At 38.6% G+C, this 23,131-nt stretch overlaps 1 protein-coding gene across 1 annotated transcript in view; it reads left to right on the top strand.

Annotated features, from left to right (window-relative positions):
- The window catches only part of KCNJ3 (potassium inwardly rectifying channel subfamily J member 3), a 141,196-nt gene that overhangs the window by 78,583 nt on the left and 39,482 nt on the right, over window positions 1–23,131 (top strand). The window lies entirely within an intron of this gene.

Below are 23,131 nucleotides of genomic sequence, written 5' to 3'. Positions count from 1 at the left end.
TGTTCTTACATTGAGGGAGTAATTGAGTAGGGGCCCAATGTCCATCTGCTTCCTTAGTACTAAAGCTATAAATATATGTATATAGATCTATTTCCCCACCATTATAAATAGTATATTTACATATGTACATGCCTGTATTTAGACCTCTATGAGTGCCCTTTGCCTCCTAGTCCTTTTCTCTATTTACTCTTACTTTCTTCTTGTCCCACCATCATGTTCAGCCTTCATTTGGGTTTCAGTAATTCCTCTCTACAGGGAAAGAGGGACCAGACTTCAACCCGGTGCTCCAAGACAAGAATGCAACACACTGGCATAAAGCAGGGAACCAATATAGAGGCCTGACGGGTCGGCCCCATTACCAACTAAGTGGATAGCCTCCGTCCCCCAGAAGAATTCATTTCAGAAGACAGCACTGAAGCTACAGCTCATGGAAAGGGATGTGTATGATCAGAGCACACAGGAGCAAATGAGGGGAGAGGAAAAATAGAGTGAGGCACATCCTGGCCCATTAAGGCCTGAAGTCAATATTTCTGCTCAGAGGAGCCAATTCTCAGAGAGGACCACAGGGCCGGCCCCACCAGGAGACACAATCTTCCTCACTGACCCATAACACCATGGGGTCAACACTGGAGACACAGGCGGAACTGTGCCTGCCCTGACCCACCACACCACCACACTGAAGTGAGATGCTTGGGGCGTGCAACAGAGCAGCAAGGGTTGCACAACAATGAAGTCCCCAGGGAACCCCAAAAATAGACTGTGGGGTGAGGGCATGGTGCCCCATCCGGCTCAATTGGAAAACACTGGTAAAAAACAACAAATAGACCTTGAGCTATTTATAGGCTTTTCTTGTTGTTGTTGTTGTTGTTGTAGCTATTGTTTTATTTTCTACTGTTGCTTTGTTTTGCCTGGTCTTATGTTTTTGCATATATATCTTGCTGTCTCTGCATGTCTACCTGGATGGGGTAGGCAGGATAAACAAGCTGGAAGAGTGAACAATGGTCCCATTGTTCTGGAGGGACAGTTCTGGAGGGACATGTGAGACATGTTCTGGAGGGACATGTGAGACAGGAGACCGGGAAAGGATGTGGGTGTTAGCAAACCCAGGGATAAGGAAACAAGTGACTGAAAATTGATGGTGAGGAGGGTGTAGGAGGTATGGTAGGGCTTGGTCAAGGGCAATATGCGGTGTATCTATTCTGTGCTCTGATTTGTAAGTCACTGGACTGCCAATGAGTTTTGCTCTAAGTATCCACTTAAGCATATGAGTGGATAAAACACGGATTTTTAATTGATGTGACAAATAGATTCTGTTTATGTAAATCACACATCCACAAAGAGAGACTTTCATATCCAACATGCATTTTATAGATCAGAAAAATGTAGACACATTTATGTGATAAAACATCTATTAATAAACCTGTGTCCCCAACTGTCAGTCTGGTGCCAGGTATGAGAAGCAATAAAGTGTTCCCTGTCCCTCTGCATCTGTGAAAAGATCTGGAAAAGAGATTTGTCACGGTCAGAGAAAAGCACAGAGCAACCCTTTCCTACCTATTTTCCCTGATCCCAGGGTATACAGAGTTGCAAAGAAGAATAAGTGTTAGAATTGCATTATTTTACATGAAACTTCATATTTCCTTTTATATGAAGAGCTCTTGCTTCCAAAACATTAGTTATTTTTTCATATGTGTTGGTGAAAAATCACCCCGAGGAGATATTAAAGCAAAAGAGAATCATTTGGATTTTTATAATATTAGAATGAGCAAAGATTTTTTTACAATTCTTATGTGCATTCCCAGTACATTTTGCATAATTCATGGGGTTTTGTACATTTCAGTAGTGTCCACAGATCCATTTCTTGTTGGCTGAATTCAGTTCACTCAGAATGACTCAAAGACAAAGTAACATGGTGATATGTTTTCTACCTGGCAAACTAAGAAATGGGCTGACTACATGCTGATCAGCACCACTAGTTCTTAAATTAAGTACAAAATAATAATTTCTGAATATATCATAATGAATTGCAACATTGATATATGAGAAACTGTGCTACTTTTTTCACTTTAAAAACATTAACTAAAACTTCAGCTTCTTGATTTTTCTTGCAGAGAGATACAGGCTGAGCTTTATCATGGACTCATTTAGAGAGGGTAGTGCTTGAATGGCATATTTATAGTTGTGGCATGGGCAAATTTGGTTCTCTCGGTGGTGATGTTACCGTTCAATATTTCAAGTTTGTCATTTCTATCAGAAACATCATTTATGGCTGCTGTAAACCTGGGCAAAAGTTTTAGCCTGCATATTTTTTCTGTGTCAAAAATATTAGCATTATAGAAAAGCAGCAAAAATCTCTGTGTAAAATACACCTAACTTTCATAATGAAGAAGTAGATTATTTAAGGAGAGTGACTGAGCTTAATTAAAACAGTGTTTAGCTTTTACAAATCAGCAGGGCATTTTGGAAACCCTATAGAGTAATTGACTATTGAAAGTGTCATGGACTGCCGAAAGAGCAAACAAATCTCTTGGGAGAAGGACAGCCAGAATGATCCTTAGAAGCAAGGATGGTGAGACTTTATATCACATATTTTGGACCTTTCTAAGAAGACCATCTCTGGGAAAAGGCATTATGCTTGGTAAAGTAGAGGGGCAACAGAAAATGAGCACTGCCCTCGGCGAGAGAAATTGACACAGTGGCTGCAGCCACGGGGTCACCCATGACAGTTGGGTGAGAGTGCCAAAAGCCTGTTGTTGCTTCAATTAATTTCTGATGAACTTTTTAACCTTCACTTTGAGAACTGATGGAAGAAATTTATAAAAGCTTAGGGAAAGTAAATAACCCGCATTTATAAATATTTCACTCACTTCTTGGCCATAAGACAAGAGGATAATTTTTGATGATCATTGGTGATATTTGACAAAGCTATATAATTCAAAATTAGTTATTGGACATGTTTATATGAAGAATGAAATGTCATTCCTATGCTACTTTGAGACAGTCAAGTTGCTTCATTATACTTAATGCTATTGGATTGTATACCATAGAAATATATTATTTGTCAACTCTGGCGCAAACAAAACAAATCAGAGTGTTTTCAAGAGATGAGTATAGAAGATCAAAGGCAAAAATATGACTTGAAAAGTTAGATCTTTGTCAGTAGATCCCCCTATGATGCAGGTGAGACCTGATCTGGTTTCCAAAATTTTCTGTATTTTTGGTGTGTACTGTTTGGTTTAGTTTCTGTTGGTTCATATTAAGGTGTATCTCAGAGGTGTTATGTCATTGAAGGCACCTCTTGAAGTTGTGTTATATGTTTTCCATTTTGGGGTATATGAACCCCGAGGATTGCTGAAACTATAGGACAACAAGTCGAATAATGGTTGAGGGGTTGGGAGGCACCATAGTGGTGCTGGGTAATAGGGAGATGATGTCAAGGCGTACATGGAGAAACAAAGTTTGGGAACCGTGGTAGCAATTGTACAGTTCTGCTGGATGTGATTGAGCTATGGAATGGTAGGATATAGGTATCAATATCCAATTAATAATAAATGAATTAAATTTTTTCTGATGTCCTTGCAAATTATTTTGCATTATTTATAAAGGTGAACCATAAAATAATTGAATTTGAATGAAATTTATAAAAATCAATTTTATTATAATCAGTTGATAAAATATTGGAAAGTTATATACTTTTGTTTAGTACAGTAGTAACCCAATGTAGAATTATGGTACTTATTAGGTTGTTAATTGAAAAATAGAATAAGAATAAATTAGCTATGAAAAATCAATGGCTAATATAAATTTCTGGAGAAAGAGTGGAAACATTTTAGGCATGTCTGAAAACATAAATCAGAATAGTAATTTGTTATTTTAAGATGTTTTGACTAAAAAAGTTGAATATCTAGAGATCTACAGTGAGAATACCTATTAATTGATGATCGTGGTTAGCATCTTTTGTGTGTCAGAAAATTTTCTGTAAGTGTGCTTTTCTACAGCTAATGATAATATGTGTGGGTCTAAAAGTAATTTAAAGTTTAAAAAGAAAAATGCATTTCTATAATAAGGAAATTAAGTACACTTTAATTAACAAGGGTATGCACACAATATACATTCTTACAATAGCTCAGAAAGTTCAGTTAAAGGATTCCTTTAACCATCCCTGAGTGTCCTATAACCCTTACTATTACTGGTTAGATTGCCTCCCTCATCCACCACTCAATAGACCCTCTTCTTCACCTGTTGCTAGTGGTTGTCAGCCAGCTAACTCCGATGCATGGTCACCCCACGCAGGCAGAGCAGAACTGCTCCCTGGCGTTTCCAAGACCGTGTCTTCAGGAGTAGATCACTCGGCCTGTCTGTCTTCCCGGTGTCTCTGCATAAATTTGAGCTGAAACTTTGTCAGAAAGTTAAAGTGCTCTATAAAAAAAAAGATTTTCCAATCTACTTATCTTATCTTCCTTCCCTTTTTGCATCCCTAACCTCTGTTTGGACAAATCCTTCTATAGCAGTGATTCTCAACCTGTGGGTCACGACCCCTTTGGGGGCTGAACGACCCTTTCACAGGGGTTGCCAATTCATAACAGTAGCACAATTATAGTTATGCAGCAGCAACAAAAATAATTTTATGCTTGGGGGTCACCGCCACATGAGGAACTGTATTAAAGGGTCACGGCATCAGGAAGGTTGAGAACCCCTGTTGTAGGATTTCAACATTCCCAATAAGATTTTAAGAAGACATAGGAGCTGCTCCGCACCTGGGTAGACACAGTCCATGTGCTCTCCTCTTCATTTTCTTGTTGCTCTTCCTCTACCATCCCAGCCCGAGGATGCCTCTCTAAAACTGAGAGACCCAGAGCAAAATGTAAAGGCAATGGTTCTGATTATATTCTTCCTCTGGTTTCTAGAACTTGCCCACAACTGCTAGTAGTTAATATAGAGTATACTCTGTAGGTATTATAGCATACAACTTCCCTTGCCCACAATTTAATCTGTATTTCTCATGTTTCTTGAGCTTTATCAGTGATCTGCTACATTCACATACACCCCCACATCATTTCTCTCTAATTGAATGGTAATTTCTTCCATCTCTACTGATTGAAAGTCTGTGCTTTCTTTGCTATTCATCTCAACTCTCCCAGAAACCATTAGCCAGCGCTTCATAACTAATTAATATTCAATTCTTTCTTGGGTAATACACTCTCAAATGAAATATAATTAAACATACCTTTATTAATTGGTGAATATATTTTAATTAGAAAAGAACAGGGTGAAAAGAAGGCATTCATCTACACCAATCTTTAGTTTGGAAATATAAGAAATGAGCGTAGCTGATTCTTCAGGAAAATGCATGAAAAATGAGCAGAGAAGACTTGCTTGGCCACTCTGGGACAGATAACTAAAGGTGCAGAAAAGCACACACACACACACACACACACATCTATAGTCTTTATTGATTTATCAGGTAAATGTAATTTAGATGGATATAGTTTACCCAAAATATTAGTTAAATAATGAATTTTCTGAACATACAATTATGAAGAAACTAAAATGAGGAATAAGACTTCATGTCACCTACTTTAGACCTTCGTGGGGAGGGCCCAATCCCTGGAAAAAGACATTGTGTTTCATAGAGAATCAACAATGAAGGGAAAGGCCTTTAAATAGATGAGTTGCCACAGTGACTACAATGGACTCGATCACCGCAAGAATTGTGAGGATGCGCAGGAGAGAGTCAGGTTTCCTTCTTTCATAACAAGGGTAACTATGACCAGGACTCACTCGGGGGAGCCCAACAGCAGACAAACATGACTTGACTGTAAACTCACAAGCTGAGCAGGTGCTCCTGATATATACCAGGTCCTGCTGATAGCCTAGAATTTGGAATGAGGTAATGTGCAGCTACATATGAGAAACATAGCAGCCCATTTCTGTTTTTTGTAGAAGAAGCAGTCTGTTGGATAGAATTTTCTGGTGTCGAAGTGATGGTTTCACTGCCTTTGTCCTAGCCAGCAGTAAATAAATATTGATGGCGCAGTTTGGGATCACTAGTAGCACTCAGTATTGACAAGCTTTTTATAATATCACACTGTTCTTATTTTTAAATACATTTACATTTATGCTACGAATATTGCTTTAGTTTTTGCGATGAATGGAGAACATTAATCAGTGTATGAAGTTGAAGTGTCACACTAACACAAGTTTGAGAACAACCACCCCAAGCTATTTGAAAGGGCAGTTCTCAGGAAGCAAGGCTGCATGCTGAATGAAAACTGAGGCTGTACTGAAGAGAAAGGTTATTCTCAGCGTGGATCTGAAATGTTCAAATAAGGACCATTGTCTGCTCTTGCTAAAAGGTTTCATGACACTCAGAAGATTCCATGTTAGGGTTCAAAAAACCTATTAACCAGGTATTGAAAATCGCTATTACTTGCCATCAGAGAATGTGTTCTATTGATTCCACAACATCTGAATTGGTGAAGACACAGTGATTTGGAGGTTGATATTTTTCTTAGCTGTATAATATTGCAACACGGACAAGCACAGGGATCTTTGAGAATTATATCGCTTTTTAACCACCAGCCCAGAATTTAGCATGCACTGAGGGCCCACTAGTAATCAGGCTAAGTTAAAATGAAGAAGCAAGTAGCCACAGGGGAAATTAAACCCACAATTTCTTTGAAATTACTTTTGTTTGTTAGGATATCATGGGGTTTTATAGGAGGAAAATTCTAAGGATATTGATTTTACCGATGAATCTAAAGTGTGTGATTGCCTTAGGGAAGTTTTTACAGAAACTAGAGGAACTAAAGGAGTAAGACTTCAGCTTACATACTTCAGACATGTTATCAGGAGAGACCAGTCCCTGGGAAAGGACCTTCTGCTTGTAGAGAGTTAGCAGAAGGCAGGCAGGCAGGCAGGCAGGCAGGCAGGAAGGAAGGAAGGAAGGAAGGAAGGAAGGAAGGAAGGCAGGAAGGAAGGAAGGAAGGCAGACCCTCCATGAAACGGATTGAGACAATGACCTCAACACTCGGGTGAAAGCTGGTGCCAGGAGTGAGGCTGGGCCGCACAGGGCGGTGTTTCATGCCGATCCACAGAACTGAGTAGGAACTGATGCCAGAGCAACTATAGCACCAACAACAGAGTAGCTGTGGGAAGTTGGACCCTGGAGTGACCCTTTTTGAAAACTCCTAGCTCTACAGATTGTGCTTTGAGTATAACCAACAGAAAAATTAAAGATGCCCACTCTGATTATTGGGGTAAAGCACAAAGCACCATTCAAATATTTGATAGTGAGGATTTTAAATAATAATCACTTCACGGCAAGATAATTAGGTAGCCGTGAAATATATGTAGTAGAGAAATGAAATATAATTTCATTTTTCCCTGCCTTTGATATGTGTGTCTAAGGCCACTGAAATGTGTGGCTACCCAGTTAAATGAGTCGCTCAGGTCTGAGGTAGGGAAGGGCTGAAATTTGGAATGGGTTAAAATGGAAGTTTTAGTAGTTTCCAGTGCATACTATAGGCTCTTTATTAAATATTTTCTATCAGTGACCAAAAAGCTAAAGTGAATGTCCAAAATATTGTCTAGAGAATAAGAATGGTGCTCCAGAACTGATTTTGAAAGAACAGAAAGCTAAGGCTCCGTTTCCCCGCAGAGGCCTGCCAGCTTGGTCCACACACTGGGAACCCAGGCTTTACCTCATTGACCCTCCTGAAGTGGCTGCTTTCATGATCATCAGTTTGAGAGATGTGAGTCCACGAGAGGCTGCAAAATGCTCTGAGCTCACACAGCGAAGCCGATGACTCGAGGGGATTTCAAACTCAGACTCTCTCCTGGGATCTGTCTTTTAGACTGCCCTTTTCTTCTTGGGAAACCCGGTTCACATTATGATCATTTTGTAGTCCTTTATTTTGCCCCCAATATTCTCTCTTCTGAAACCATATTGCTCCTTTCATACTGTCTTTAAACTCTCTATCTAGACCTATGTACATTTGAATATCTTATAGTGTATACCAAGGATCCCTCGGGTACGAGTTGGGCAGCTAACTGAAAGGTCAGCAGTTTGAACCCACCAGCTACTCTGCTGGGAAAGATGAGGCTTTCCCTTCCCATAAAGAGTTACAGTCCTGGAAACCCAGAGAAGCCCTTCTAGTACGCCCTATAGGCTCACTGTGAGTCCAAATGGATTCGACAGTTATTTTCCTATTTGTTGTTAAATCCTAAACCATACTGAAACCCAAACCCACTGCCTTTGGGTGGATCTCATCTCATGGAGTCAATGATAGGCAACCCTATAAGCCGAGTCGAACTGTCCCGACAGGTTTCCAGGCCATAAAGCTAAACGAGAGCAGAGTGCTGCATCTTGCTCCCCAGGAGAGCCTGGCAGGTTTAAAGCCCTGGCTACAGGTCGCAGCCCAATGCTTATCCTATTTCTGTTTCTTGGAGATCAAACCAAAATGCCAAACTGCTGCCAGCAAGTTAATTCGAACACACAGTAAGTCTAAAGGACAGAGTAGAGCTGCCCGCGAGGATTTCCAAGACTGTATATTTTACAAAAGTGGAAGACCTCGTCATTTTCCTGCAAAGCCACTGGTGATTTTGAACTGCTGACCTTACGATAAAGCAGCCCAGTGAGTACGCTACAGTGCCGTCGTGGCTCCACCTATCCTATTGCTCCTCCCAATTAACCACAGAGACGCTCAGGCTACACCTTGGAACAATGCAGATAAGACCTGGTGAACTGCTTTTGAAATTAGCGGTAGAAAGCCCTGCGCATTGCAGCCCACTGAGCCACCCATCCACGGAGCTGCGTGTGTCTGCGCCATCTGTGCGCTGTGCCTGGGAGCCGCCACGCAGAGCTGCCTGGAGGGCTGGTAACATCAACCATAGAGGTTTGTTCTGTTTTCCGTTTTTACTTCCTGCCCAGGAGTAACATGCTTCTTGCAGAAGGCATCTAACTGGGGAAACACTACTTTATTCGTTCTTGTAGTTATCCCAGGGTGAATTTCCAAACTTCGGGATGCTCACCTTGTTGCCACGGTTTTTAAGTTAGATACATTTAGGTTAGAGAGATTTAAGTCAGATGCGTTTTCTACGAGATGGTATTAAGGGTAGCACCGGCTTTTGCATCAATCAATGAGTTCATCAACCAATTGTAAGTGGTTGTGCTTACCTGGGGAATTTATGCTGTATTTTAATCACACTAATTAGTGTAGAGTAGATTCTGACTCAGCAGCACTAAGTCACAGCGGGATCCCCGAGGCTGCCATCTTTTCTGCAGTAGACTGCCCCAGCTTTGCCCCAAGGAATACTGCCGGCTTTGAGAAGCTGAGCTCTCTGGCAGCAGCTGAGTGCCCCAGGATTCCTTCCATAAATTGATTTTGCTAGTTGTTTTTGTTTTGTTTTGGTCTTGTCTTATTTGTTTGAGTGCTTTTAGAGCAAAAACATCTCTCCCTAAAAATATTAATCTAGTTTCCATATTGTCAACCATATTCAACCACTTGGAAAATGGCTTTTAAATAATTTTCTTTTATGAATTTATATCAAGATCATGAAGGTAGGAAAGAGAAAAGGGAAATATTTTCCACAAACCTGAATATGAGCCTTCATAAGTGAATTAAAATGAAAGATAGGAATATTTTTTAAAATTTGGAATTAAATAAGAAACACAGAAATAAGCCTTGTGCTATATACAACATGGAAAAGGCCTTCTCAAAGTCGTCAGGTCTACGGGAATGATACATGTGGGCCAAAGGATGATTCCTCCTTCTTCCCGCAGAGCACAATGCACATAGACTCTAAGGATGCACATCATGGATCTGACAGTAAAAGACTGTTTGTTTTTTCTCTAATTTTCAGGGAAATAAGTGGATTAATGAAAAATGAAAACTTGAGTCGTGATGATTTTATTAGGTTGGTGAATTTTCACTGTATCCCCCTCCCCCCACACACACTTAGTCTCTGTCTCTTGTAACTGTCTTTGGTGAATTAAGTATCTTAGGTGAATTAGGTAAAAGTTTCCAGAGCAGAATTACTGCATTCAACACTTCACATGGGTTTTGTTTTATTTCATTCATGTAGTTCCCTCATGTCATGTCACTATCTGAGACCCCCAGTCCACGTTGCACCATCCTTCTCTCCTCTCTGGAAGATCCACTCTGGTGATGTGCCATCATTTTGAAGAGCCCATGGAAGCCAAATGAACTCCATCAGGCTTTTGTCTTCTAGGCACATGCTTACTAATTTATGGTGGGAGCCGGGAGCAACAGGCACATATCTGAACACACTAAAGGCAGCATGTGCCAGTGATTGAGTGCTCAACTTCTGAATGATTTTTAAGACTATGAGGCCCACACAAATCAAACTCACTGCCATCCAGTAGGTTCCAATTCATCACAAGCATAAATCTTTACAGGGGCAGACAGCCTTATCTTTAGCAGAGCCACGACTGGGTTTGACCTTGTGGTTAGCAGCCCAGCACCTCAACCACAGCACTACCTGGGCTGGCCTTGACCACACCTTGACCACAGAAGAGTGATATTGCTGGAGCTTACCATAACCATGTGGTTCTCAGGCCTTTTTATATTCACTGCACATGTAAAGCTTCCTGCATAAGTCTGTATTTGCTATTTAATGTAGACAATTTCTGAAGGAGAATATTCCATTTGTGAAATTTGTTATCCCAGGCCACTCATATGTCAGTTGTGTTGTTACAAGATCTTATACCCTAGGGGATATATATGTGGTGTGTGCATGCATGTGTACACACACACACACACACACACACCTACATGCAATAGAGACAGATGGATTTTAAGGTTCTGAACATTAAAGTTAAGCATTAACACACTCAAGAAAAACTCAGAAACTAGAGCACGGTTTCTAGAACTTAATAATCGTCTTTTGATTGAATGAATAAGCAAATAGGAAATTGGGCAAAAAACGTCAATGGGCTGAATATAAGCAATTGGGCTTAGTGCCTTTAAGCACTGGTACAGGGAATTCTGAGTCCAAACCTCACGACACATGGCCTTGCTTCCCCTCTGAAGCAAATCCAAAGTGGAGATGGTTTGGAAATGCCTTAAAGCCAGTCTATGACGAAAATTTCATTTTGCTGAATTGAAATCTGACATTTGAAATCTAATTGAAAATCAGTTAGTTTTTCTATAGCTTTGTTTCTCGTGTGTAAGAATTTCTATTGCCTTATTGTTAAGGAGATAAGTAATACTCTTTCCTTTGTCTGCTAGAGCTGTTTCTCCCAGCTAGAAAATAATATATATTTTGTTGTAATTTCTCTTTGATGTTTGCATTTCCTTTAAGAGAAGTGATTCTACTTCAAAAACTTTTGTTCTGATGCAGGATTTCCTTTCAGTGCTCTTTAAAACATATCTGCCAAGAAAAACAATTCACCTCCTTGCAAAATGTTAACATTTCCAATTGTAAGTAAAAAACCGCCTTGCCAACAGTGTTATTTCAAAACGTTTGATTTGTCATGATATGTTCAGTCTATTTTTATGGTTTTCCAAGTGGAATCCGAAGTCGGTGCGCACTGCAATTTAAAGCCAAGTGCAATGTGTTGCATCTGACTGTGAGAGGGGAAGAGGAGATCCAGGAATACATCTATCTAGAGGACAGCTCACAGCAGACGTCTCTCTTTGCATATCCCCAGCAAGGGAGTAACTTGCCAAGTGGCGTCTCACCCTGAAAGTCATAATGAATCTCATTTATGAACAACTGTGGTTTTTGCATATGACAAATATTTCCAGTTATGCAAAGCACTAAATAAATATTGTCACGTAATAATGGAATCATTTGATTCCTATTATTTTCAGTCAGGTAATTTAGAATTTAGTGATATTGAAGTGGAGTTTCTTTTGTGGAACAAAAGGCTACTCATCAAGACCTTGACAAAAAAACACACAAAACAATGGCCTGGCCACCTATTTCTGAGAGATCGCAGTCACTGAAAACCTTGGAGAGTGCAGTCTAGTTCTAAAACACTTAGGGTTTCCATCATTAGTTGGAATCAACTAGATGGTAACTAGATTGGGTATGTTTTTTATACATTGAACTAAGTTTTTCCACAGTGCTCAGCACATAGTAGGCATTCATAAATATTACAGCATGAATGCCAAAGGAAGAATTGACTGTCCGTACAAAGTTGCCTCGTAGTTTTCCTGCCAAAGAAAAAATGACAATGTATTAATTTATTTCTTAATGCCAAACACTACAAACTAGGCTCTGCATACGTAATGAAATATGAAAATGAGTGTAAAACATACGTAGCAATTAGGAAACTCACAGTTAAGTGAGCAACACGGACCTACGCGATACACCAAAATCAAAGGAAACAGAACACCAAGCAAGATCAGGCAAGGGATGAAGAAATACCTCTCTGCGGGCTTAGAAAGGCATGATCAGGGCCATCTGGGGACAATCTGATGGAAATGCTACCATTGCGAAGTCTTCTAGGGGAGCCCTGAGAGTTTTATCTTTTATATGAGATCTGTTTTTATTTATGCAAGCCAGTATGCCTTGTGGAAGCGCATCACAAATATCTCTAAACACAACACATTGCTCTTTTGCAAATAAGTCAGATAGACATGTATTTTTAAAAACATATCTGAATCTTTAAGAGGCTAAAACACATATTTGTATATTTTTTATCCTCATGTATAAATGTCTTTCAATTTGCATGTTATGTCCTTTGACTTCTTAAGGGCATTTACACTCAGTATTTCATAGTCAATCTAACATTTTCTTTTAATGTTTCACACTGATTTGATACCTGTTTTATGTAATAAGTTATTAATTGTATTTTTTCTTATATGCACTTAAAGAGAAAGTCTTTTTTTAAAATCCAAAAGTGTACCTAGTGCTTTGTATTTTCATTGCATTGTGGGCAAGGTGCTTTTTTTCCATTTAGCCTTCCTTTAAAATCACTGCAAACACCAAAGCATCAGTACAGACGAAGTAAAGCCTTAGATAATTGGGTTTCTACTTAGAAATTTGATTTTGAGGAAGTGGGTTTCCCAGTTGGGATGTGAATGACTCTGACTCCAATTTGAAGAGAAGGACATCTTTTGGAATTTTTGTGCAGACTGGCACGCAAAGCCCGGGACCATAGCTATTTTTTAGTGGGTTGCAGATTTTATTTTATTTTACATATTGGCCCTTCTCCCACAGTCACCAAGATAACATAGGAGATGGATAAAACAGGCAATCATACTGAATCTGTTAACGGAGATAATGACAGAGTGCTACATTGCATGGTTGTATCAGTGGGTCACTATGGAAGGTGGGGGTCACGGTTGTGGGGACTGCACTAATACACGTTGTCAGAGCGTGAGTCCGTGGTTTACCACACTGGGTAATGTCAAACCTAGCGATGCCTCTGTGCAGTCATAGTCTGTTAAAAAGGCATAGGAGTTGCTCTTGTGATATTATAAATAAGAAAACTCTATGGGGCAATTCTATTCTAACACCTGGGGCCATTGAGTTGGTATATCTCAATAATACCTAACAACACCATCAATAGATTGACTGTTGACCTAATGTCTTAGAACTGAGTCTTAGCATAAGTACAATGCAAATGTCACACTTGTGTCAACTAGTTAGTGCAGTACAGATATATTATTAAAATCAGATATTTTGAATCTAACACATGAATAGACTTTGCTCAGATGCCTGTTGAATTTTAACCATTCCAAGTTAAAGAAAATATATTGCTCTCTCCAGAATCTTTAGCCTAATCTTAAATAAAAATGTCAAGAAAATACTTACAAATTTGTTTACTCAGACGGGTTGTTTCTGGTCATTAGTAGATTATTTTGATCAATGGGTTTACATTTTATTTAGCACCCTTCCAGCTCTGGAAGAAACCCTGTGGTGTAGTAGTAACACGTTGGGCTGTGATCCCCATGGAAGGCAGTTTGAAACCCCCAGCAGCTCTGAGCTTTCTACTCCAGTAAACGATTATAGTCTCAGAAACCCACAGGGGATCGGGTTGCTACTGCACTGACTCAACTGCAGTGAGGTTGTTTGTTTTGACTCTGTAATGTTTTGTTGTTGGTGGTGGTTTTGTTTTGATTTGTTTTGCTTGGTCCTAGCTTCATCTACAAGGACACTTGAAAGTCCACTAAAATTTAAGCAAAAGTAAGAGATAACTACCTCCTTCAAAATATCTAAGGAGTGTGCACGGGGTGATAGAGAGAATGGATTTAATGCGTTTGGCAGGACAAGGTAAATGTTTAAGGACATTTGTTGATTAGAAAGGTGAGGGTCTCAGCCTGCTTTGGTAATTCTGTGATTTTGATCACAGCTTGTTCTTTGGTTGATCACCCAAAGTAGTGTTCCCCCTTTTGCTTTAAAAGAGACAAAAAAGAAGAGTATATATTTGCTGTCCATTTCTTTCCCCAGAAACAATAATGTTCTTTATCTGAATTTCTTTGTACTTTAGGAGTATTTAGTGTGTTTTCCTGCATAGCGCACACTTTCCAGGTTTTAATTCTTCTTTATGAATTTGAACTTTGCTCTATTGAAATAGATTATTTTTTGCATTCTCTTTTATTTCTTCATAACAACATGTTCATCCTAGCTGCTTGACTTTATACCACCCTCTTCATCCTACTCGTCTTTGCCTCAGGGGATATTTTCTATGTCGGATAATTGCCTTCCTATATTTGGACACTTTTAGCGATGCCAGGCAATTACTTTTCCAAAATGCCCTTTGAGTTCTATTTCTTTAAAATACCACTAAGGTCTACCATAGTGACTTTTAGAGGAAACATCTGCTCTTTGTGTAGTTTATTATTGTTATTTGAAGATTTTATTGTCAATTCGGTGATAGTTTACAGAGCAGATTATCAGTTCTACATTCAACAATTCATACACATTTTCTTTGTCTCATTTATTTCAATACTGTCAATGCAACACCATTTCCCCAACTTCCTCCCTGTTTCTAGTCTCCCCTCCTTCTCTCCTAACCCTTCTAAATGTTGACCAGTAGCAAATGCTGCCCTCGGAATCGACGTTGATTGATTACCCTTAGGTGCGAGCACCTCAGTAGTCTCACTCTTTGTCTGAAAATTGAGCCAAAAGGGTGAACTCAGCTTGAGAGTGGAAGGGTAATTAAAGATCAAGAGTTTAATTTCATGAGTTCTACCTGTCTCTAGGTGCTCATTAAACCAGGCTTCTTCTTTGATTTTTAATATGGATCCATTTTTCTCCGGGTTTATCCATGTTATAAGGTGTTTTGAAGTTTCACTGATATTCTTTCATGCTGCATAGCATTGCATTGTGTATAAGTATCAAAATCTATTTATCCACTCTTTCATTGATGGAATTCAGGTGGTTTCCATCTTTTTAAATTTTGTGACTAGGCCACAGTGAACATAGGTGTGCATATATCTATTAGTGTCATAGTTGGCTCTTATTTCTGGAGGATATGCCCCAAGAAGAGGGATTATAGGGACTTGGTATTTCTATTACCAGTTTTGAGTAAGGACCATGCCATTTACCCACAGTGGCTGCATTGTATGACAATCCTACCATCTGTGTAAGAGGGTTCTAGTCGGTCCACACCTGCTAGTATTTGTTCTACTTAGCTTTTCAAATACACACATACACACACACACACATTAATTTCAGCCCTGTCACACGAGTAATCTTCAGTGGTCTTCCTGTCCCCCAAAAACCCACATCATGGCTGGCTGCCAGCTGAGTAGGAGGAGATACACATTTAGTGTTGTTGAATCTATTTTAGACATTCTCACTCCTCTTTTCTTTGAATCTCAGATAGAGACGATAAATATAATGTTATTTGTAGATTCTGGATCCAGATGCATGGATTTAATTCCACATCTACCCACAGCTGTTAGACAGGAACATTACTTGCATTAATGTGTTTGGACTTTATTTTCCTGATCTATAAAATGAATATAATAACAGTACTTACTATGGAAAGTTCTTGTTAGCATAGAATGAGTCAATATATGCTAAATATGTACACTAATAACTGTCAATTAGTACAATTATATGCTTTATTATTTTTATGTCATTTGCTCCTATTTATCCACTGGATACCATTTTCATTGATTTATTTCTGTTTACTTATCCCTAAAATGGAACACAGGTACTAGCTGTTAGCTTTTGTTATCATAAAGAAATGGTGTTTCTACGCAGTATTTTCCAGGGCTCCTGGAGTATTCTCTCTTTCCCATTACACCTGTTAAAATGTAACCAAATGTTCTCCTCGCTGCAAAAAAATTAAAAGTCTTAGACCTATTTTCTTAGTGCGTTGGATGCAGTCTTGATCGATAGAACTAGTTTGGGTTTTTGTTGTTGTTATTATTGTTTGTTATTTTCCTATTCTGGCTATTTGATTCTGATGGCCTTTCAGAGTGAAGAGTAAGAAATGCATCTGTAACCCATCATGTGAGTTGTCAAGGGGTTTCATTGAAAACAGTTTTATTTGACATATAATTTATGTACAGTGCAATTAAATTTAAATTATATTAAAAAGAATTATATGATCATCACCACAATCAATGTTGGGATGATTTCTTTATTTTTATCAGCTCCTCACCTCTACCACCCAAATGGTCCCCGTCATAACTCTAAGAAACTATGGATCGTGTCACCATCTATAAATTTAATTATCCTTGATTTCATATAAATAAAATCATAGAACAGCCCTCGCACATCAACAACAAAATTAAATACAGTAAGACTTAATTTGAAAGAAATCAGAAAATAATAAAAATTAGAGCAAATTAAAAATGGGTCAAAAGGGAAAATAAATGCCAAGATTTGAAATTTTAACCTAACCTAACGATGTCCGCATTGTTGGTGAGACTTTGTTTCATGTAATTTGGACACGGTGTCAGGAGAAATCAGTCCTTAGAAAATGAGAGTGTGGTCAGTGAAACAGAAGGTCAAGGAAAATGAGGAAGACCAGCAGGGAGATGGACAAACACAGTGGCTGCAACAATGAGCTCAGCCCTAAGAACACTTGTGGGGTTGCAGCAGGGCTGGCGTTGTTTCATTCTACTGTGCATAGGGCCACCGGGAGTTAGGTCGACCTGGACAGCACATAACAGAACAACAACATGTCTGCATCAATTCATTTTCTGATGCACCCTGTCTAAAGTCAAGGGTATTCACAACCCTGGCCAATGGTCTGAGGGAATTCAAAAGTGACTTAATCCCTGTGGGGTCTCAGCAAATGAAATTTGCACTTTCACTATCATCCATAGCCTTCTCAATTGTTACCCTGATGCAGAGATCACTGGAGATATGGGTGCTATAGCAAGGTGTGTTGGAGTAATCAGATAGTAGTGGGCTATCAGAAAGATAGCATCTGGTATCTTAAAACTTTTCTTAAAACAAACAGCCCTCTAGGTGAGGGGTCAGCTAAGCCAACATGGAAAAAGCATATCAGTTTATGTGATACAAGGATTGTGAATAATAAAATCTAAGATCAAAGCAGGGAATTATATTACAGTTTAAATTATGAGCACCTGGTACACAGAAGGTTTTTTCTGTTGTCGTTTATTCGCTTTAATTTTTGTCTTAGGGCATGGAAAACGTTTTGCTGTTTGTCTACACTTCCAGTCTTTTTGTAATCCATTTATCTACAGGGATGTATAGAGTTCCAGAAGAGGAAACAAGATTTAACATGGCTTGGGTGTTGAGTATGGAGCATAGCTATGTCTGTCTTGACTTCTGGTCTTTGTGATTCACGATTCCTATTGTTTCACCTTTAGTTTCAATTGATGTCAATTTTCATCATTGTACAAACCCATAGGGTCTTTTGGTTTTTCATTAACAAGGTATTTTGTTGTTCTTGTTGAATATGTATATGGCAGAACACACAGCAATGTAACAGCTTCCACGTGTACAGTTCACTGACATTGATTGCATTCTTTCCGGTTTTACAAGTTTCACCTTCTTTCTTTGAGTTATTCCTCCAAAAGTAGCAAACTCACTGCCTCCTAAGTTTCTCATCTAATCTTTAGAGTTGTTGTTGTCAACTTGGTCCCGTAGAGATAGCTCTTAAAAGAGCATATTGCTCAGGAAGGTATTGTTTACTAGCTCAGTTTTAAGAAGACGTCCGGGAATATTTTGGGTTTAAGGCTTAAAGATCAATCCAGGGCAAGAGCTTAATATTTTGAGTAAATTGAGAGCATTCAAGAAATAATAAGAAACTCTAGGTTTCATGTTCTAATCACGATTTTATCCTTTAAGTCTAATGTCATTGTTCCTAAAAGATTGAATGTACTACTAAATCACATACATACATGAAAATAGGAAACTATATTTTCCTCTCAGGCAAGTGATCCCAATTTCCAGTCCTTGAATCAGAACTGAATTCTACCTATGCTCCTTACAGTTTCTTTATTTTTATTCTTGCTCAATAATTTTATACCATCATCCATCTTACTACAACTGTCTTATGAGGAGAAATCTGAATGTAGTATTGATAAGTTATTTATTTTTTCAGATGCGCTGAGCACTTTATTGATGTAGATGGGATTGTCCTTGGATAGAGTGAAAATGATTCACAGATTTTAAATGTGTAACAACATACTCAATTTTCAATATATAAACCAATATCCTTACTAATGTTCTATGAACAAACCCATGTGAGATACTTCCATTATTCAAACTAATGAGGAAATGAACAGAAACAAAAGCTGTGATGAATTGTAATTTTCTGGTACTCTTGGTTATTTAGGAGGTGATATCCATGAAATGTTACAGTGTGGAATAAAACTCTAGGGTCCTTAAATTTTGCATATTGTATAAGTAACATGTTTTTAAAATCTATCTTAAATAGATTATGTTCAAAGGACATATTATTTTAAAATCAAAGAAAATTCTTTTTTACTAAGTAGTCTATTCTTTATGTCCTGTATTTTCTAAAAGTATTTAAATGTGAGTTTGATGATCAATGGAACTATAATTGAATTAAATGAGCATCAGTCTTAAAGAATGAATTCAATTATGAATAATTAAATCAGCATACTTAAATTTTAAACTGCTTTCTTTTATAAAGTTATTTCAATTAAAACACACCATATACTTAAAAATAAGGATTCAATGCGTTTTTTTGAATTAAATATCATTATTGTTAGATGTCATGGAGTTGCCTCCAATGCATAGCAACTCTGTGTAACAGAATAAAATGCAGGTCCTACACAATTTTCACAACTGTTGTTATGCTTCAGCTCACTATTGCAGCCGCTGTGTCAATCCAGGTATTCAAGTCTTCCTCTTTTTGTGGATGGCCTTCAACTTTAGCAAGCTTGACACCCTTTTCCAGGCCCTGGTCTCCCAATAACATCTAAAGTATGTGAGATCAAACCTCGCAATCCTCATTTCTAAGGAGCTTCAGTCTACACTTTATCCAAGACAGATTTGTTTGTTCTGCCAGTACTTCACGGTACTTTCAATAGATTTTGCTAATACCACAGTTCAAATATGTCTTCCTTCTTCATTGTCCACTTTTCACGTATATATGAAGTTAATCAAAGTACTGTGGTTTGGGTCAGGTCAGTACTGTGGTTTGGGTCAGGTCAACGTTACTCCTTAAAGGGGCACCCTTGTTTGCCAACACCTTAAAGATGTGTGCCACCGATTTGCCCAGTGCGATATGCTGCTTGATTTCCTGGGAGCTGCCTTCATGAGCACTCATTGTGGATCCAAGTAAAATGAAATTCTCAACATCATTGTGTTCTGTTGACCACGATGCTGGTTTGATTATCACAATTTTTAAAATTGAGTTGTAATCCATACTGAAGTTGTAGTTTTTGCTCTTTGTCAGTAAGAACTTCAAGTCCTCATCCCTTTCTGACAGCAAGATTGCTTCAACAGCATGACACCAGTTGTTAATTAACCTTCCTCCGATGCTGACGCGAGTTCTTCTTGATATACTTCAGTTTATCACTGGAATTATTACTCAGAATACACCCTGACTCTGAATGATGAAAGACTACAATGTGCATGATCACCCCTCCTGATTTCAAAGCATGCAACTTGAGTTTCAACAATCGCCCTGTGGTGTTCTCTACACAGGCTCCCCAGGAGCACAAATTAGAGTTCTGAAATTTCCTTTCTTCCCAATTTTATTCATAATTATTAAAGCACAAGTAAACATCTATTTGATAAAATCTGTTGTCAGCCTAGATCCATTCGTTGTCAGCCATGATATCCTTCATTCTGTGCCCTATTCTGACTCTGGTTTGATTTGAATTCCCCCCTTTGATTGCCGTATACTGCGGCAATCATTTAAAAATTGTCTTCCAATCCACTTTTACATGCATGGCCCCTTAATGATATTGTTTAACAATTTCCGAATTCTGTTAGGTCACCTTCATTTGGAATGGGCATAGATCAGAATTTTTTCCCCAGTTGGTCGGCATATTTGCTGGCATAGAGAGGGAGCGTCTCCAGTGCTGTGGTAGTCTGGTGAAACATGTATGGCAGTATCCCATCCATCCCTGGAGCCTTGTTTTTCAGTAGTGCCCCCACGCATCTTGGATTCCTTCTCCCAATACTATTGGTTCCTCACCATATATTACCTCTTCAGATAGTTGCAAGACACCCATTGCTTTTTTGGTGCAGTGATTCTGTTTATTATTATTTATTATTATCATTATCATTACGTTCCCAATCGTCTTTTGATGTTCCTTGCGTCACTCAATGCTGGAGCCCTCGTGGTATGCTGGGTTAAGCACTAGAATGCTGACCATAAGGTCACCAGTTTGAAACCACAAGCTGCTCTGGGTGAGAAAGCGAGGCTTTCGGACTCCCACAGTGGGTTACTGTCTTGGAAACCAAAGGAGAAGTATCCTGCTCTCTAGGGTCCCTTTGAGTTTTTGAGTATCATTCAATATATCATCCATTCAAACAAAAGAACCCCCTCTGCCATCTATTCAATTCCATCCCATAGTGATTGTATGGAACAGAGTAGAACTGCCTCATGGATTTTTGAGGCTATAAGTTTTCAGTGAGGACCCTGTGGATTGTAGTGCAATGCCCAATCCGCTCTGCCACTTGAGTCCCTACTTTTCCTTATAGACACTTCAAAATTAGAACTCAACGCTGTGTGTGTGTGTGTGCATGCACGTGTGTGTAGGGGGATTCATTTTAAGAAATTATGAGTACAGTCTTCCTTTTTGGTGGTCTAACTCAAGGTCATGATACATTTCTTTACGGTGATTTACTTGGTTTCTTGAGATGCCTTTTGAAATTTTCTTTATAGCTTTTACCTCTTCATTTTTTCCACTCAAAAAGGATCTACTTCCGATTGCAAGTATCATGTAGTTTTGTGAGTCACCATTCATTGTGTCTAAAAATAATCCTTAAAACTAGGTATTATTATTTTATCATTATACAATAAAACCAATGGGAAAATTAAAATGAAATGTATTACAATAAATTAAAGCACATTTAATAAGACTCTAGGTCTTCATATTTTGAAATGCCCAACGAATACTGACTTCTTGTATTCATAAGGTAGTGCCATCAGCCTGGGGTATGTCAGTTGTTGAAATAATATTAGTGGATGGATAGTCACTTAAGTTGAATAGATTGGAGGGTGGGGTTCTTATGAAGTAGACTTACAGTCACAAAGAGGATATCTGAAAGTCTTTTTTGTCATTTTCTATTTCAGAACACATTAATAGTAACACTTTCCTGTGGTTTAAATTTTCTTTCTTCCTGGTTGATTAATGAATGGTAGTACAAGGATAATTTCAAAGTCAGCACTTTACGTGAATTGCAATTTGAGTTGGAACAAAGGAGCTAAAAGGTTATTTTTTTTTCTTTTCACATTTCTTGGCATCTAGAGTGTCTGGAGTTTTTCAATTAAAATGCTATGAGTTATTTTAAAACTGGAGACAACCTCTTTTTAAATGCATTTTAAGTTCAAGTGATAGGTCATGATATATAATATGAATATGTTAAAATTAAGTCAATTTTTAAAGTTTATATATCACTTGAAAATGAAAGGGAATAATGATCAGATTTATCAATTTTTTAAAAAATCATTTTAGTGGGGGCTCATACAATTTTTATCACAATCCATCCATTGTTTCAAGTACATTTGTTGCCATCATCATTCTCAAATCATTTGCTTTCTACTTGAGCCCTTGGTATCAGGTCAGCAGCCACTCACCCCTCTGTGCCCCCTCCCTCATGAACCCTTGATAATTTATAAATTATTATTACTTTTCATGTCTTACACTGTCTGATGTCTCCGTTCACCACCTTTTCTGTTGTCTGTCCCCCAGGGAGGGGGTTATATGTAGATACTTGTGATAGGTTCCCCCTTTCTAATCCACCTTCCCTCCATCGTCCCAGTATCACCACTCTCACCACTGGTCCTGAAGGGATCATATGTCCTGAATTCCCTATTTCCAGTTGCTATCTGTACAAGTGTACATCCACTGGTCTAGCTGGATTTGTAAGGTAGAATTTAGATCATGATAGTGTGAATGGGGGTGGGGTGGGGAAGCATTAAAGAACTAGAGGACAGTTGCTTCATAGGTGCTATACTGCACCCTGACTGGCTCACCTCCCCCATGAGACTCTTTTGTAAGGGGATGTACAGTTGTCTGCAGATGGGTTTTAGGTCCCTACTCCCCTTCATTCACAATATGACTTTTTGTTCTTTAATGCCTGATAACTGATCCCATTGACACCTCGTGATCACACAGGCTGGTGTGCTTCTCCCATATGGGCTTTGTTGCTTCTGAGCTAGATGGCCGCTAGTTTATCTTCAGGCCTTTAAAACCCCAGATGCTATTTCTTTTGATAGCCTAGCACCATCAGCTTTCTTCACCACATTTGCTTATGCACCCACTTTGTCTTCAGCAATCATGTAGGGAAGGTGAGAATCATGGAAAGCTAGTTTAATAGAACAAAGTGTTCCTGCATTGAGGAAGTACTAGAGTAGAGGCTGAATGTCCATCTTATACCTTAATAATTATATTAACTTTTAAATATATTCACATAGACCTATTTCCCCATCATAGTATATAAATATATCTACATATTTACCTTCCTGTATTTAGACTTCTGTAAATGCCCTATGCCTCCTAGTTCTTTCCACTATTTCCTT

Source organism: Tenrec ecaudatus, chromosome 13 (assembly GCF_050624435.1).
Source record: "Tenrec ecaudatus isolate mTenEca1 chromosome 13, mTenEca1.hap1, whole genome shotgun sequence".
NCBI classification, from domain to species: domain Eukaryota; kingdom Metazoa; phylum Chordata; class Mammalia; order Afrosoricida; family Tenrecidae; genus Tenrec; species Tenrec ecaudatus.
Note: the sequence above shows the minus strand (reverse complement) of the source record. Positions and strands in the feature narration are given on the sequence as shown.